The sequence below is a fragment of the Bubalus kerabau genome, chromosome X, assembly GCF_029407905.1.
Source record: "Bubalus kerabau isolate K-KA32 ecotype Philippines breed swamp buffalo chromosome X, PCC_UOA_SB_1v2, whole genome shotgun sequence".
Lineage (NCBI taxonomy): Eukaryota > Metazoa > Chordata > Mammalia > Artiodactyla > Bovidae > Bubalus > Bubalus kerabau.
In genome coordinates this window covers 126,200,744-126,215,584 of record NC_073647.1, presented here as the reverse complement: position 1 = coordinate 126,215,584, position 14,841 = coordinate 126,200,744, and the positions used below count along the sequence as shown (strand labels likewise).

The window sequence follows — 14,841 nt, the reverse complement described above, 5'->3', positions numbered from 1 at the left end:
ATATCTAACTAGGAGAAGTAAAGATTATAATTCAAAAGTATGGTTTCTAAGACATATTGCTTTCCTACCATCATAAAGTCAAAAAATTGTAGGTTGAACCATCATAAGGCAGAGAGTTTGTATTCCTTTTAACCCCGCTGTGTCCAAAATATGACATTTAATCATGTTAACATTTATTAATGAAATAGTTTCCATTATCCAAATCTTATATACACATATTACACTTTACAGTTCAGTTCAGTCGCTCAGTCGTGTCCGACTCTGTGACCCCATGAATCGCAGCACTCCAGGCCTCCCTGTCCATCACCATCTCCCAGAGTTCACTCAAACTCACGTCCATCGAGTTGGTGATGCCATCCAGCCATCTCATCCTCTGTCGTCCCCTTCTCCTCCTGCCCCCAATCCCTCCCAGCATCAGAGTCTTTTCCAATGAGTCAACTCTTCGCATGAGGTGGCCAAAGTACTGGAGTTTCAGCTTTAGCATCATTCCTTCCAAAGAAATCCCAGGGCTGATCTCCTTCAGAATGGACTGGTTGGATCTCCTTGCAGTCCAAGGGACTCTCGAGTCTTCTCCAACACCACGGTTCAAAAGCATCAATTCTTCGGCACTCAGCTTTCTTCACAGTCCAACTCTCACATCCATACATGACCACTGGACAAACCATAGCCTTGACTAGACGGACCTTTGTTTGCAAAGTAATTACACTTTACAGCACATCCCCAAAGGACAAGCCACATTTCAAATATTCAATACTCAGACTAGTGTCTACTGTAGTGGACAGTGCTGATTTAGAGAAAAGGCTTACAAATGTTAGATGCATTAGAATCAACTGGAGGGTTGTTACAACACCAATTAGTGGACCCATCTCACCAATTACAGAGTCTGTAATTCATGAGATCTGGATGCGGCCCAGGAATTTGCATTTCTAACAAGTTCACACGTGATGATGATGCCAGGGACACTTTGAGAATCACTAATTTGGAAAATTTGCTGAGATATTCATTTTACTCTGTTTATAAAAATTTTATTGCAATAAATTCTTTAACTCCTTGGGGACACATGCATCAGGTTGAAGATGGAGGGCAAGATGAGTCTTCTCTAAGATGCTCTTATTTTTGACATTGTGGTAAGGAAGTTCCTAGCTAAATAAGGTCTTCAATAACAGTAAATAGATGGCCATCTGTGTTATGTGATTTTAGAGGTGAGAGATTCCTCAACTCCAAAACTCCTTATGGAATATGCATTTATCAAAGCTACCTCCTAACACTTTGCATGTTATCTACTTGTTCATCCATCAAATTATATATCAACAGATAAATTTTAATGTACAAATTCATTCACAATTAATGTCTTACAATAAAACTACACTTCTGAGAGAATTGAAAATGAAATAAAATCATTGGTTTCCCAGTTCTTTTAAAATGTTCTTTTTTTAATTAAATTTATTTATTTTAATTAGAGGCTAATTACTTTGTTTCTAGTTATAAAGATTGATAGGTTAGATAGCACATGTTAGGAAAATTAGCCTGATTCCACTTGGCTTAACTGAAACCCAGGTCTATTTAAAAGAATACAGAAAGGCTGAAAAGACTGAGTTGTTTGACTGTAATGTTAAAACCATTGATTTTAAGTTAAGACTTGCGTTTAATTTTGTAGTCCAATCTTATTAGGTATGCAAGTGGGAACAAATTAGTTGAATATGTAAAATTTTCATTTTACAGAATTGAGAGGGTAATATAATTGATATCATCTAGTGAGAGTACACTATCTCTTAGCCATTGTGATTTATAAAATCAAAGCCTCAGTTTTTGAGCATATAAAATGGTAAGCATTCTTTATAGTTATTGAATACATATTATATCCAATACATTTCAAAAATATATTACCTTTATTTACTGATATTAAGCTACATGGGCTGTTCGTATATTTTGAAGATTAATCCCTTGTCAGCAGCATTATTTGCAAATATTTTCTCCCAGTCCATAGGTTGTCTTTTCATTTTGATTATGGATTCCTTTGCTGTGCAAAAGCTTTTAAGTTTAATTAGATCCCATTTGTTTATTTTTATTTTCATTTCCATTATTTTAGGAGATGGATTCAAAAATATATTCCTGTGATTTATATCAAAGAATGACCTGCCCATGTTTTCCTCTAGGAATTTTATAGTATCCAGTCTTACAAGTAAGTCTTTAATCCATTTTGAGTTTTTGTGTGTGTGTGTGTGTGTGGTGTTAGAGAATGCTCCATTTTGAGTTTTTGTGTGTGTGTGTGTGTGTGGTGTTAGAGAATGCTCCAATTTCATTCTTTTATATGTAGCATTCTTTTACAGCACTATTGTGTTATATTGCATAGCATGGATTTAATATAGTTTATTCAATCACATTTTGTTTGATGGTCTTAGATTATTTTCAGGTTTTACTTATAGGTAATGCTGCAGTCAAAAGTGTGCAATCTCCCTTGGACTGTGAGCCAATGTTTCTCCAAGGTAGAAGCAAAGATGTGGAAATGTCATGTTATATAGGGTGTGAATTTTTTTCTTTTGGTCCTGCCCAATTACCCTTCAAAAAATGGCATTTTATATACATTTCATATACATTTTACATTCCTCTCATAATGCGTGAATCTATTACCCCAATCCTGCCAACACTTGTTATACTCTAACTTGAAAACTTTTGCTGAACTAATAAGTGAAAAATAGTATAATTTACTTTGCAGTTAGTCTTCAAATTACTAGGGAAATGTGACATCTTTTTCAATATGATGAAACATCTTTCTAAACATGATTTCTGGCCATTTGTATTTCCTTTTCTGTGAATTGCCAGTTCATATCCTCTGTTCATTTTTGTGAGATTGTTCATTTTTTCTTATTGATTTTTTTTTCATTCTTGATCCTAATTTTTTCTGTCTTAAATAAGTTGTCAATATTTTTAACACATTTGTCACTTTTCAAAAACTTCTGTGGCATCATCTGTCACAAAGAATTGTGGCTTATAATGTAGTCGATTTATCAAACATTTATTTTATGGCCTTTGGTTTTGTGCTTTATATATGAAGAAGCCCATATCCCAATTTGAAAATACATTCTCTTATCTTTCTTCTAACACTTGTTTTATGTTTTGCTTTCAGAAAAAAAAATGAAAATATTCTTTACAAGCTTATCTGTTATATTTTCTTTTAACTGCAGCAGTTAGCATTATAGAATTAAGGACATTTACAGATTCCATGTAATAAAACACCCTCCAAACCTGAATTGAACTATTAATATATTACAAGTGGTCTCATTGCTCTAACAGGAAAGAAGTCTATGTCTTGTTGATGTCATGATTGTATGTGGGTTACACAGGCTGTGTCCGCTGATAGTTGGCTGTGTTGTATCCTCTGAGTTACCCTGTCACATCTTTCCAGAAAGAAGAGGAAAAGAGTGGAGAAGGCAAGCCAGATAATTAACTACTTTGGCTACAAGGTCTCTTCTGCTCACATTCTACTGGCCAAAATTAGTCACCTGATCAATTTAACTGCAAGAGAAGATTGGAATTGTAAAGGAACATAGATATAAGTGATTACCAACAGCAGTCTGTTATGCCAGCCAAAGTCATTATTAGTACAAGACTTAGATTTTTGAAATTGCAGATCAAGATCACGATGGCTTAAATTTAAGAGTTGTGCTATCTGACTCAATATCTCATCAAAGTGTTTTTATGCAGTGTGTTTTGATGTTGTTATGATTATTAATACTGTCTTCTGAGAGCAATTTTTTTGACTAGACAAACTTGATATTAATCACTCACAAGTGAGCTGCATAAAAATGAAGCTGCATCAACATGAGTCTCAGAAAATATTATGAGATTGGAGTAAAACAAAATGTGAGCATAAAAAAGAACTATATGTTATAAAATATCTAGAGATCAGGTCAGACATACTGATACCTACTTGGGCATGAGAGAGAATACACACACTGCTTCAAAATGCTAAGGTATTTAAAACAGATGTTGCAATGAGAATCCCTTAGGAAATATAACTTTCATATACAACAGAATGGTATGCAGTAACGAGCATTGTCATTTACATCAGCCTGTCACCAACTGCACAAAAAGTTTTTATGAAGATTAAAAACATGCTGAATCAGAAAATGAATCTCAATACCCTTTAAAAGTCTGAACTCTTAAGGCATATATTCTCCAGCCAAAATGGAATTAAATTACAGGTCAATAAAAGTATCTAGAAAATATACAACTATTTATTCAGAAACTAATATCTAAGCTATTCAAGAGACAAGGAAAAAACAGAAAACCATCTGCAAGTGAATAATAATAATGAAAGGACAACACATCAAAATTTGTGAGATGAAGGCAAAAAATGATTTAGGAGGAAAATTTATAGCTTTGCATATAATTTTTAGGAAAGAAGACAAGTTTCATCTAAATAATGAAAAATACATTAAACTCAATGTGATAAAAGGGAAAAAATAATAAAGATGAGAAAAACCCAGTTAAATAGAAAGTGTCCAGCAATGCAAATGTTTAAAGTCCCAAACTTTAGTTCTTTGAAATTCAAATAAAATTCATGAAACCATAAGAACATTATTAAGAAAAAAATTATCAATAACAAGGAAAAATGTCACTACAGAATCTACCAAACTAAGATGAATATGGGTAAATATTACAAATAATAATGCCAATAAAGTTGTCAACTTAGACAAAAATTGAAGAAATTATTTAAAATGTATAATTAATCAAAATTGACATGCCAGAAATAGAAAACCTTAATAGCCTTTCTTCTGTTAAATGAATTGTATGTGAATAAAGATATATATCCTCTAAAGAACATTGCAATTTTAAAGGGATTCATTGGTTATATCTATTATTTAAGGCAGAAATAATAAATACCTTAGAAATTCTGTCATAAAACCACAAAGCCAAAGTCACTCGAGTTCATTATAGAAGACCATAGAGGCCTGGTACCAAATCCTGCCAAAGATATTAAAATAAAAAAACAATTACACCTTTCATTACTTTTGAGCATACATGGAAATGTCATTAACAAAATATCAATAGAACAAAACCAACAATTAAAATAAAATGATAATATATCATAGCAAACGAAATTATTCCAGGAAATAAGGATTGGCTTAACACTTAAAAATCAAGCAATCTGGGTTTCTCTGGTAATCTAGTGGTTAAAAATTTGCCTGCCAATGCAGGGGACGTGGGTTTGATCTCTCATCTGGGTAGATCCCTCATGCAGCACAGCAACTAAGCCTGTGCGCCATAACTACTGAGCCCATGCACCGCAACTACTGAAGCCGAAGTGCTGTAGAGCCTGCGCCCACAGCAAGAGAAGCCACCACAATGAGAAGCCTGCGGAATACAAGCACGAGTAGCCCTTGATCCCCCAAGTAGAGAAAGCCCACACAGCAATGAAGAGCCAGCAGTCAGAAGTAAATTAAATAAGTAAACACATCTTTAAAAAAATCAAACAATCTAATTACTTTATTTACAGAATAACAGATAAAACTAAATATATGCTTCAATATGCCTGAAAAAGGATGTGACACACTTCAAAACTTGTTCATGGTGAAAACTCAAAATTAGGAGCAGAGGGAAATTTCTTCAGCCTGATTGATTAATAGCATCTATGAAAAGCACACAAATAATATTATGCTCAAAGATTAATTTTTCAATGTTTTTTCTCTGAGAATGGAAACAAAGCATGGATGTCACTCTCAATACATTTATTTAACATTTTACTAGTGGCTATAGTTGTCCAGCAAAGAAAAAAAATTCATATCGACTGAAAAGAAAGAAAATGTTCTCTGTTCAAAAAACTTTAATCTACAAAATCCTAAGTAATCTATCATATAAAATATTAATAATAATATTAATTCCTATTAATGTTAATTCTTAATTCCTAACTCACTATCTCCCATCCCTTGTATCATTGCTGTCATTCATTTCACTTATACATATATATAAGATATATTCTTAAGCATACACAATTGAATACATTATCAGCATTATTATCTGGAATAAACTACTATCTGAATAAGAAAAATAAAAGTTATTTCACCTTCACTCATTGCTTCTTTGAAGCTTTTATTTGATGTAGACCCAAGTTTCTAACATATATATATATATATATATATATATATATATATATACATATTATTTTTTTTCTCTCAAGAACTTCTTTTAACATTTCTGGCAGGGCAGGTCTACTGGCAACAAATTCCCCCAACTTTTGCTTGTCTGAGAAAGTTAATTTCTCCTTTACTCTTTAGAGATCTCTTTGGAGGGTACTCAGTTATAAGTTGGTGCTTATTTTCTCTCAACACTTTAAATATTTCACTCCACTCTTTTTGTGCTTGTAGTTTCTAAGGAAAAGTCTAATGTAATTCTTTTCTTTGTTGCTCTGTAGGTAAGGTGTGTTTTCACTCTGGCTTCTTTCAGAACTTTTTCTTTATGTTTGATGTGTTTTTTTTTTTTTTTTTTTTTTGTAGTTTGTTAATCATTTGCCTAGGTATAGTTCTGGGGGCATTTATCCTTCTTGGTGTACTCTGAGCTTCCTGGATCTGTGATTTCATGTCTGTCTGACATTAATTTCAAGAAATTATGAGTTATTATTGTTTCAAGTATTTCCTCTATTTGTTGCTCAATTTCTTTTCCTTATGGTGTTCATACTTGTATATGTCAGTTGTCTTAGAGTCCTTGAATAGTCTGCTTTTTTAAAAAAAAAAATAACCTTTAGTTGTTTTTCTCCTCTTCTAGTTTTTAATTTCTATTTCTATATCCTTAATCTCAGGCAAATAGACTACAAATAACTTTCCCCAGTTTTTTGTAGTCTATTAATAAACCTATCAAAGGCATTCTTCATTTCTGTTAGTTTTTTTTTTTTTCTTTTTTTTTGGACCTTAAGCATTTATTTTTGGTTCTTTCTTAGGACTTCCTTAGGACTTCTATCCCTCTGCTTTCGTTGCCCATCTGTTCTTGCATGTTGTCTACTTTATTCATTAGAGCAGTTAGCATATTAATCATAATTGTTTTAAATTCCTGGTTTGACATTCCAATATCCCTGCCATGCTTGGTTCTAACCTTTACTCTCTCTTCCAATTATTATTTTTTTTTCCTGTTTAGCATGCTTTCCAATTTTTGTTTTCTTGATAGCCAAACATGATGTACTGAGTAAAAGGAACTAGAATAAATGGGCCTTTAAAATGTGGTGGAGAGGTATGGGGGGCTGGAAGCATTTTATAGTCCTAGAACTAAGTTTCAGTTTTTAGTAAGGTTGTGCCTCTAAACTGTGAACTTACAAAAGTATCTCCTTTTTTTCTCCCCACTTAGGTAGCACAGGGTAGCTACAGTGGACTGAAATTGGCTGTTACCCTTTCCCCAGGTCAATCAGACTCTAACATTATGGCAGCAAGTAAGGCTCAGGGTAGCTAGTTTCTTTCTACTGAGAACAGGCCTTGTTAAGAATAACAGAGTACTCTGGCCTATTTCAAAACAGTTCTTTTTTTTTTCCTCCCCCTGCCAGAAGCAAGAGAGAATCTCGCTTTGATATCTACCGTGGGAACCTGATGAAATTCCTGGAGATAAATCTCACAATATTGTGGGGCCTCTGTATGCCCAGGCCCCCTGGAATTTTAAAACTCTCAGAATTGTCCACGTGGAGCATCCAGCATTTGTCAATTACCATTCAGGTTTTCCTAATTCAGTATTGGTTCCCAGGGCAGTTTTCTGCTTGCGAGTCTCTGTTTTAATAAGCTGTGATTCCATCTACTCATCTCTTTGTCCCTCCAGTAGTGGGGGCAGCAGTTTGCCCTGGGTCTTCCTACTCATAAATCCAAGAAGAGTTGTTAATTTTTCAGTCTGTTCAACTTTTACCTGTTAGGAAGGTGTAGTGACTACTAAGCTCCTTACATGTGAAACAGGAAACCCTCTTTTTGTTTTTATGTAAGTCTAAAAGAGATCAGCCCTGGGTTTTCTTTGGAAGGAATGATGCTAAAGCTGAAACTCGAGTACTCTGGCCACCTCATGCGAAGAGTTGACTCATTGGAAAAGACTCTGATGCTGGGAGGGATTGGGGGCAGGAGGAGAAGGGGACGACAGAGGATGAGATGGCTGGATGGCATCACCAACTCGATGGACGTGAGTTTGAGTGAACTCTGGGAGATGGTGATGGACAGGGAGGCCTGGCGTGCTGCGATTTATGGGGTCACAAAGAGTCAGACAGGACTGAGTGACTGAACTGAACTGAAAAGAGACAAAGGCATAACTCTTTACAGTTAAATTATTATGATAGTGGAAAGTGTTTCTTATATATGCTTGAGTTGGTGTTGATATTTGTGCAACTCCTTTGGTTATAACCTACACTGAGGTGGGGGGATGTTTAAGTATAAAACATTTATTTTAAAAGAAAAATAAATAAATAAATAAAAAGGTACTTAGACTCATTTCAAATATACTTTTCCCTTAACAATAACAACATTGTACATTACATTAACAAGTAAGTAATGTCCATTTAGGTATGAACTACCTCTAATTATAATGGCCTCAACAGATATCAAAATTAAATTACAATGGCAAAATGAACTAAATAAGTATTTTTATCTGAATGAAAAAAATTTATCAAATTCATCTATGTTTTATCAAGCAAAACTAAAACTAGATCATAGGGGTTATAGTAACTATTATAAGTACATTAACCTAATATTTCACTGTCTATACTTTGGTTTGTACTAAGCTTAAATGTCCTTTGAGTTCAGTTATTTTAAAACACAGAAAAACTCAAAGATCTCAAACCAGTGGTGCAGAATCAGCTAAGTACAGAATGGTTCTCCAGATAACATGTCTCTAAGTATCAACTAGTAATGGCTTTTCTATTAGTATAACAACTACAAGAAACTTCCTGAACTTGATTTTCAGAGAAGCCATTCAATGTACTATTTCAAAGAAGCTGTGGAAGGGAATTATTCTGAACAAATTTTTCATATTGTAATTTCTAATATGCATTGCAGCTTAGACATATTCTTTTCTCTTCCCTTTTCCTTTCTTTGGGAGAAAGTTAATGATCCATATTTTTTGAGAATCTCTTCTCCTTCTGATCCCTAAAAAAGATGCCAAAGTTAGGTTATCATTTTGTCTTTGAAGTTCAATTATTTAATGAGATTAATTTTTTTCAATCACTAAGAGAACATCTCAAAATGAATCCTATAACTAACTAGTATTAGCATAATGGTTCTCAAAACCTAATTGGTATACTGTTCAGATACAAGGGAAAAAATGTATTCGGAGGTCTCTTATGACTTTTTTCTTTTTATTTATTTTTTTCCTTTTCAATTAGATGATTCATAAAAAGCACCTGTGAAATTTAGATTTTGGAGGACACAGGTACATGGTATAACTACAGCCTTCTATTACTCACTAGCACTTGAAGAGTAACATTTATTTTTGCTGAAATTAATGTTGAAATAAAATTCATTTCAGATATCAGTTTGCAAATCCCTGTTGAAGTTTAAATACTGATTTTTTCTAAAACCAGTGTTAACTTTTTGCTATAAGTACTTTTCAACTACAGGTTTTCTTGACACGACTAGGCACAACTCAATAATAATTTTCCCCCTTAATATGCATTATATAAATAAAATTATGTTTGTTATAGAGTAAATATAAAATTTCTCCAGTGAGTACCTATTAACACATACCTATAAAAACTATTTTCCCAACAGATTCAACAGCTGATAATGTATTACTATTTAGTACCTAATTGTAGTAGACAAAATAGAAAAGAAAAAAGCCTTTGTGTTGTTCTATATCAACACAACTACTCATTTCTAATTCAAATGTAGATAGAGTGTTATTCAATCCATATGTAATGAATCAAGCTGTATATTGGAGACAAATATAGTCAAACAAGTAATTTGCTTCTCAGCTAGTGCCACATGTTCAAAAGTGGAGTTATTTTCAACTTTTTAAAACAAAACTCATTTTTCTAACCAAATAATATTATATCAGAATCTAAAGTTGTCAAATTCAATTAGCCTCCATACCTACTTAGTGCACACATATAAATAAACATACTTACAGACTAGTCATTTGTATCTGAAGAAATTTTATTCCCAATTTGTTTCAGCTAGTAACCTGGGGCTTCCCAGGGGACACTAGTGGTAAAAGAACTCACCTGACAATACAAGAGAAGTAAGAGATGCAGGTTTGATCCCTGGGTCAGGAAGATCCCCTGGAGGAGGCCATGGCAACCCACTCCAGTATTCTTGCCTGGGAAATTCCATGGACAGAGGAGTCTGGCAGCTACAGTCAATGAGGTTGTAAAAAGCAGACATGACCAAAGTGACTTAGCATGCATGCAGGCATTCATGGAGAATTTTTCAGAAAGAAAAGTTAAATCCCAAATTGGGAGCTTTAGGAAGAGCCATATCATCCATCCACCTCTCTCCTCCCACTCCCACACCCCTCTCCACATGAATCTAACTATGGCTTTGAGAGTAAATACTAGAGAAACTGATTTCATATCAAAACTCTAAGGCATATCAACCACCCTGAACCACACAAGTAGATCATTTGCAAACACTGACTTATCTCCTCAAATTCTGTGACCAATTAAACTTCTGAAATGCCCACTGAGCAATTTAGGAAAACATCAAGGGAGAACCTCAGGTATCTTTTTATCTCTCTGTGGTAGGCAGGGGGAGTAACCCTCTCTTCTAAAAAAAAAAAAAAAGAACAACAACAAAAACTATGCCCTAATCCCCAGAACTTGTAAATATATTATCTTAATTATTAAAAGAGATTTTAAAGATGTTAAGCATCTTGAGATAGGGGGTGATTTTGCATTATTCAAGTGGTCCCAATGTAATGTATGAGTCCTTAGAAGTGGAACAGGAAGTTAGAAGAGTGAGTCAGAGAGATGGGACAATGGAAGCAGGGACAGGAGGGATTCAAAATGTGAGGGACGTAACCTGCTGTTACCATCCCGAGATGAAGGAAGGGAATCAGGAGTCCACGGATATAGGCAGCCTCTAGAAGGTGGGAACAGCCTTTATCTGACAACCAACAAGGAAAAGAGGTCCTACAATCACATGGAATTGAATCCTGCCAAAATCTGAATGAACAAGGAAATCGATTCTCCCTTAGAGCCACTAGGAAAGAATGCAGTCCTGTTGAGAGAGATTTCAGCCTGATGAGACCTCTATCAGACTTCCAGGCTACAGAAGTATAAGTTAATAAATTATGTTGTTTTAAATTTCTAAGATTATAGCAGCCATAGAAAAGTAATGCATTCTCCCTACACATAATTTCTGCAAATGAATTCCACTGGAGTGAATTTATTTTAAAATGAGAAAAGACATGTGAGTTTCTATTAACAATTCTTAAATAAGTTATATTATTTTAGAACACTCTTGAATGATATTTTTATTTAGCAAATGATTTGATTTCTCTCTTGTTTAAACAAATGAAATTTATTTACTTTTTCTTTAAGTCATCCTAGATTTGAAACATGGTACCATATCTCAACCTTATTTATTGGGCTACCCTGTGATTCCAAAAAGGGTACAAAATGAACTGCTCTTGTTTCTGTGCCACTTTTACCTAGATTCTCTACGTGCAAGATCAAACAGTAATCCTTCAGATTTATTTTTATACTCAGACTTTCTTTCCACAATCTTTACTAAATTACAGTGGTAATGGCAGTTATTTTTTTATAAGCAACAGGGCGTCTGCAACATTGATTATCCAGTGGTTCTGAAATTCCCAGTGCTCAAACTTTGTTCTCACAAGATTTTGAGCATCACAAACTAACTACAGTATTCATTCATCATCAAAAGAAAGACCTACTTTTTCACCTTAAAAAAATCACAAACTACCCTCTTGTCTGTTTCTGCAACAGTGATTCGGGGTGCATAGTAGTATGATTTTGAGTCAGCTTAAACAGTCACTTTCTTTTTGGAAAGATAAATCCAAAAAGCAATCAATGTTGAGTAAAAAAATAGGTGTTTCAGTTTTCATTTTATGCTTTATTTTTGATTGAGAACATATTCCTCTGGGAATGTGCCTTTTACAGTTTTGGCTTATGTTAAGTGAAATAGTGAATATGAGTATACTTTTCCTTTTTTTGAATTTTCATATTACTCTTCAATATGTCATTTGTTAGTACTTGAATTAATTTGCCTGTCTCCTAAAGCACTGAACTTACATTTGAGAATGACAAATAAAATGTTCTCATTACAAATGCTTATTAACTTGAATTCTTGCCTTTCAAAGAGGTATAATCCAAGGAAAGAAGACTGGATTAAAATACAGTGTTTCATGATGATAAAACCCATAGAGAGAGATGTTGAAAACGAATTTAAAATACAAACACAATTAATCCATGGTACAGGTGATTAGAGAGGGCCTCTTGAGAAATCTGGAGTGACAAGACATCACTCTCAGCAGGAAAAATAAGAAAAAAAAAAAGGGTAAGAGGCTATGGAGGGAGATCCAAAAGACAACCGATGCAATCCTTCATTGAGAACTGTCAGAAAATGTAATTTTAAAGGTGGGGAGCAACAGGATAGATAATCCTAGAATACTATATTTTTTAGAAGATACCTGCAAAACAAAATTGATGTTTCTGAATGGACGAGAGTGGTAGAAATGAGATCTAACATTTTTTTCAACAGTTATTATATGCCAGGCACTGTGATAATTACGTATGTCATCCCTTTAAATTTTAGTAGTCCCCCCAAAATGTTTTCTTCTTTTATTGAAAAAAACAAACCAATATTAAAAGAAATTTAAGTCATACGAGCAGTAAACAGCAGAATTTAAACCTAGGACTCCCTGGTTCCAACGTGTTTGCACTTTTTCTACAATATAGGGAGATCTCATCCTCCTTCAACACTATGCCTTTGTAGAATAGCAAGAAAGATGGTTTAACTTGTTTTCCTTATGAACTTCAGTTCAGCTCAGTCGCTCAGTCATGTCCGACTCTTTGCAACCCCATGAATTGCAGCACGCCAGGCCTCCCTGTTCATCACCAACTCCTGGAGTTCACTCATCGAGTGAACTCATCGAGTTCATCATCGAGTCGGTGATGCCATACAGCCATCTCATCCTCTATTGTCCCCTTCTCCTCCTGCCTTCAATCTTTCCCAGCATCAGGGTCTTTTCCAATGAGTCAACTCTTTGCATGAGGTGGCCAAAGTATTGGAGTTTCAGTTTTAGCATCATTCCTTCTAATGAACACCCAGGACTGATTTCCTCTAGAATGGACTGGTTGGATCTCCTTGCAGTCCAAGAGACTCTTAAGAGTGTTTTCCAACACCACAGTTCAAAAGCATCAATTCTTCAGTGCTCAGCTTTCTTCACAGTCCAACTCTCACATCCATACATGACCACTGGAAAAACCATAGCCTTGACTAGATGGACCTTTTTGGCAAAGTAATGTCTCTGCTTTTGAATATGCTATCTAGGTTGGTCATAACTTTCCTTCCAAGGAGTAAGCGTCTTTTAATTTCATGGCTGCAATCACCATCTGCAGTGATTTTGGAGCCCCCAAAAATCTTACTTCCCTTTCAACAGTCTCTTTTAAACTCAAGTTACCATTTTTTTGTCTTATTTTCAACCTGATGCCATTTTTATAGATGCTTAATTTAATCATTTTGACTATTTGTTTCATACACTGAATCTGCACATGGAAGGACAGGATGGCCCACATCACTGACAGTGACCTTCAATCGGATGTTTCCACTTTTTCTAAGTATGCTTTTTTCTTAGGGACTTTTCCTAATTTGATATAGCTACAGATCTAATTACATCATTTCATTATTATATGATAGGAAGTAATGAGCTCTCTTTCACCAGGATTTTTCAAATTTGAATTGTGTACAGTCAGTCCTCCATGTTTGGGAGCCCCACGTCCACAGACTGAACCAGCCGTGAATATGGAGGACTACATCATTTTATGGAATGTCCCAGGTGGTGCTAGTGGTAAAGAATGCACCTAGCAATGCAGGAGATGTAAAGGTCAGGAATATCCCCTGGAGGAGAGCAACAGCCACCCACTCCAGTATTCTTGCCTGGAGAATTCCATGGACAGAGGAGTTTGGCGGCCTATAGTCCATAGCATCACAAAGAGTTGGACACAATTGAAGCGACTAGAATGCATGCACATCATTTTATATAAGGGACTTAAGCATCCACATAGTTTGGTGTCTTGGAGGGGGGGGGTCCTGGAACCAATTCCCTGAGAATACCCAGTGATGACTGACTATACTTATATCGGAGAATAGACAAAATGACCACTAAAGCTCTAAGATTCAGATATATTCATCATTACACACAAATATGTTTTAAACTCTTAACTAGTTCAAAACTGAAAATGAAAAAAAAGAAATAAAAACAATTTTGATCATTCTAAGATATCAGAGTAAGAATATAAAAACAAAATGTCTAATAGTCATTACAATTGAAAATGTGATAGTTTAAACAGCTGTATACAGTGTAGCAGAGAATTTAAAGTGGAAAATTTTCTAGAAATCTACAGTCTGTACTTGAAGGAAAATTCATAGCTATTGGTACAAGAATTCAAAGTCTAGTCCTAAAGAACTGAACAGATACATAGGAAAAATGTATATGTTATGATATTAATTGCAGCATATCTTATAATAATTTTTTAAATGAAGGCACAATGATCAAAATAAAGGAATGGTCAAAATATTTTATTTACAAAATGGATATTATATTATACAGATAGAAAAATTTCATTTAAAAACATGTATATTACTTAACATGACTATAATATAATACTAGAGAAAATACATAGTATAATTAATCATAAGAAAC

The 14,841-nt window shown here is 34.4% G+C and overlaps 2 long non-coding RNA genes across 3 annotated transcripts in view; one reads left to right on the top strand and one right to left on the bottom strand.

Moving 5' to 3' along the window:
• Positions 1-10,469, bottom strand: part of LOC129638552 (uncharacterized) — a 62,154-nt gene extending 51,685 nt beyond the window's left edge. The window contains exons 1-3 of one of the 2 annotated variants that reach the window (XR_008707904.1): positions 10,178-10,469; positions 4,888-4,968; positions 2,971-3,398 (exon numbers count right to left, since the gene is read on the bottom strand). This is a non-coding gene — a long non-coding RNA (uncharacterized LOC129638552). Of the gene's footprint in view, positions 1-2,970; positions 3,399-4,887; positions 4,969-10,177 lie in introns of those variants that run through there. The other variant, XR_008707903.1, reaches the window with a different exon arrangement.
• LOC129638551 (uncharacterized) lies at positions 1,599-4,574 on the top strand. Its single transcript, XR_008707902.1, has 3 exons — positions 1,599-1,825; positions 2,090-2,182; positions 3,407-4,574. It is a non-coding gene; the product is annotated as an uncharacterized LOC129638551 (long non-coding RNA).
• Positions 10,470-14,841: the final 4,372 nt, after the last annotated feature.